The sequence below is a fragment of the Aphelocoma coerulescens genome, chromosome 23 (assembly GCF_041296385.1).
Source record: "Aphelocoma coerulescens isolate FSJ_1873_10779 chromosome 23, UR_Acoe_1.0, whole genome shotgun sequence".
NCBI classification, from domain to species: domain Eukaryota; kingdom Metazoa; phylum Chordata; class Aves; order Passeriformes; family Corvidae; genus Aphelocoma; species Aphelocoma coerulescens.
This window is the reverse complement of record NC_091036.1, coordinates 2633620-2637001: the sequence shown is the minus strand read 5'-3', so window position 1 is coordinate 2637001 and position 3382 is coordinate 2633620.

The window sequence follows — 3382 nt, the reverse complement described above, 5'->3', positions numbered from 1 at the left end:
CGGCGCGCTGCTATCCCGGCACACCCCGCGCGGCGCCGTGTGGGCGGGGCCTAATGGTGCCCCGCCCCCCGCGGGCTCGAGCCGGTCCCGCCCGTGTAACGGGGGCTCGAGCCGGTCCCGCCCCTGTAACGGGGGAACGGCCCCGGTCCCCCCTCTGTAACGCGGGCTCGAGCCGGTCCCGCCCCTGTAACGGGGGAACGGCCCCGGTCCCCCCTCTGTAACGCGGGAACGGCCCCGGTCCCGCCCCTGTAACGCGGGCTCGAGCCGGTCCCGCCCCTGTAACGGGGGAACGGCCCCGGTCCCGCCTCTGTAACGCGGGAACGGCCCCGGTCCCCCCTCTGTAACGCGGGCTCGAGCCGGTCCCGCCCCTGTAACGCGGGAACGGCCCCGGTCCCGCCCCTGTAACGCGGGAACGGCCCCGGTCCCCCCTCTGTAACGCGGGCTCGAGCCGGTCCCGCCTCTGTAACTGGGGAACGGCTCCGGTCCCGCCCCTGTAACGGGGGAACGGCCCCGGTCCCGCCCCTGTAACGCGGGCTCGAGCCGGTCCCGCCTCTGTAACGCGGGAACGGCCCCGGTCCCCCCTCTGTAACGCGGGAACGGCCCCGGTCCCGCCTCTGTAACGGGGGAACGGCCCCGGTCCCCCCTCTGTAACGGGGGAACGGCCCCGGTCCCGCCTCTGTAACGCGGGAACGGCCCCGGTCCCGCCCCTGTAACGCGGGCTCGAGCCGGTCCCGCCTCTGTAACGCGGGAACGGCCCCGGTCCCCCCTCTGTAACGCGGGAACGGCCCCGGTCCCGCCCCTGTAACGCGGGCTCGAGCCGGTCCCGCCTCTGTAACGGGGGAACGGCCCCGGTCCCCCCTCTGTAACGGGGGAACGGCCCCGGTCCCCCCTCTGTAACGCGGGAACGGCCCCGGTCCCGCCCCTGTAACGCGGGCTCGAGCCGGTCCCGCCTCTGTAACGCGGGAACGGCCCCGGTCCCCCCTCTGTAACGCGGGGACAGCGCCTCTGGCCAAGCAGAGCCGGGGTACGGCTGCGGTACAAGCAGACACAGCTGAGCCTGTACGAGCGAAAAGCCGCCTCTCTCCGGTATCAGCCCGGACGCCGCAGCTGCCCCAGGGCTGTGCTCGGAGCCCGCACCCCGAGCGCCGCAGGCACAGCCACGCTCGCTCATTGCCCGGGCTCTCACGGCAAGCCAGGCTCCCCACAATGTTTCCAGCAACTCCGGAGCGGTAGAACACACATCCGAGAGCCAGGCACACCGCGCCAGAATACTGCAGCAACAGGCACGGGAGTTTCTGACGGTGACTTGTCAAGCTCGGGAACATTAGTCAAGACTGTTAAAAATCGTGTCTGCAGCAGTTCTACTGCCACAATCAATGATGTGCAGAGAGGAGAAAGGAGTCAAGCAGTTACAGAAACCCTGAGCTCAGCCACCTGTACCTGTGTCCTCAATTCCAGTTTCCAGAGGACTAAAACAGGCTAGAAGAAGGATGGAGCCTACAAATAATGCTCCCTTTTAGGCCTGGTGAGGAGCTAAGTGCTTTTGTTCTTATATGGCAGTGTGACATCCAAAGGATTCTGCCTGGCAGTGGGCATGCACAAATCAATAGCTTCTACCATTTCCAAGGAAAACTTTGAAAAAGGAGCAGAACAACACCGAATTCCCTTGCTTTCAAGTCAGATCACCAATGGCTCCACATTCTAGCAAAAGGCAAATACTCAGAGCTGACCCAATGCTACTGAGGTAAGAGATTAATTTTCCTGGCTTCAGCTATTGTACAGGACTCTGCACAGAAGTATTGTGTATGTCCTTGTGAAATGAATTTTGTGTTTTCAGGTAGTTTCATTCTGAAAAATCAAGGACCACAGAACTAAAGCTGCAGGAAACACTACTGTACTGATAAAAAGTCTTCTACTCTGCTTAGAGAGGGAGCTGCAAACACACCTGTGCCAATGTCTAAACTGCAAGAGAAAGGAGCTCTGACAGAGGCTTTTAAAAGTGTTTATTGATGATTATTAGATGGAATGATGGCGCAATAGTGCAAACCACTGTGCAATTGGGAGAACGCTCCCTTCCCAGCTTTCACGTTTACTTTATTACAGAAGAGACATGGAATGAGGATTAAGGATTAAATACAAAATGGGTCAGTATGCTGCATTTACCACCCCCCCCCCTTGGGCTTTGGACAGATTACTGTTCCCTCAGTGCATGTCAGTTCAGAGCTACATCGAAGTGGGGAGTGGCTGCTTGTTCTGCTCAACCCTATGAGCTGGAACCAGCAATCTTTTTCATTTGCACACACATTCTCAGTCTGAAAATCCTAGCACTTCGCTCAGCCAGTTTCTGCACTTTCTGTTTCATAAAGAATTGAATATACCAAATGTTCACAAGCCACACATAATACTTACTAGAACACTACAAGTGAGCTTCAAGAGCACTTCTTCAGAAGCAAGATTTCTGCTAACACTCTTCACTAATCTTGCTAGCTTGTAAACTTAGGTGCCCACTTCCTCATTTTTAAGTGTTTTTCTCCCTGGAAGCTTCTAAAAACAATTGAGAGTGAGCAGCTGAACTTTTTATACTTAGTGCTTGAGTCAGCATTGGAAGAGATTTATTTGTCCACTAGTAAGCGACCAGCTAGTTTGTCTAAGGAGGTTGCACTATGAGATTCGAAGTCAAAGAACATTCTCTCCTCAAGTGATGCATTTTGTGAAAAAACAACCCCAACCACACCCAAAAAATTTAAACAACACAGTTATGAGTCTCAAGGCTAAACTGACCAGCACGCAGAGATTCAAATTATCATCCATGCATGCCCTCCTTGCCTCTCACATCTGTAATAACATCCTTTTCTTCAAGAGAATCTATAACCACAGCCACCTGGAGACAATAAAACCATGGGGCAGATACTGGAGACTTTAGAAACTGCTGGATTTACATAATGTGACTTGGTGGTGTGCTGTCTTTGAGTGTCATTCTCATTCCAGTCAAACAAAGTTACCTACACATACAAAATGTTAAAGTTGTGCGACTTGTCAAAAACAAGACATCTCCAATTATTGATCACACTTCAGCATACAGCTGGGACAGGGCATAACACATTACAGAAAGCAAAACCACAAGATTTTAGTTACATAAAACAATATAATTTGTATATTAACTGATAAATACTGTCTCCATGGGTCACTAATTCCAAATACTAGTTATCTGCACATTAGTTGCTAATATCTATTACTAGAAGGAGTTCCAGCTTGTGCTCTCTCAGGGTGGTCAATTCATCTCCGAGACTAGTCAGCCTGTTTGCTCTGAGAGAAAAAATCTCAGCAGTGAGACTGGGTTCCATGGGAAGATTTCATTTTTTTGTCAGCCAGATAAGGAGTC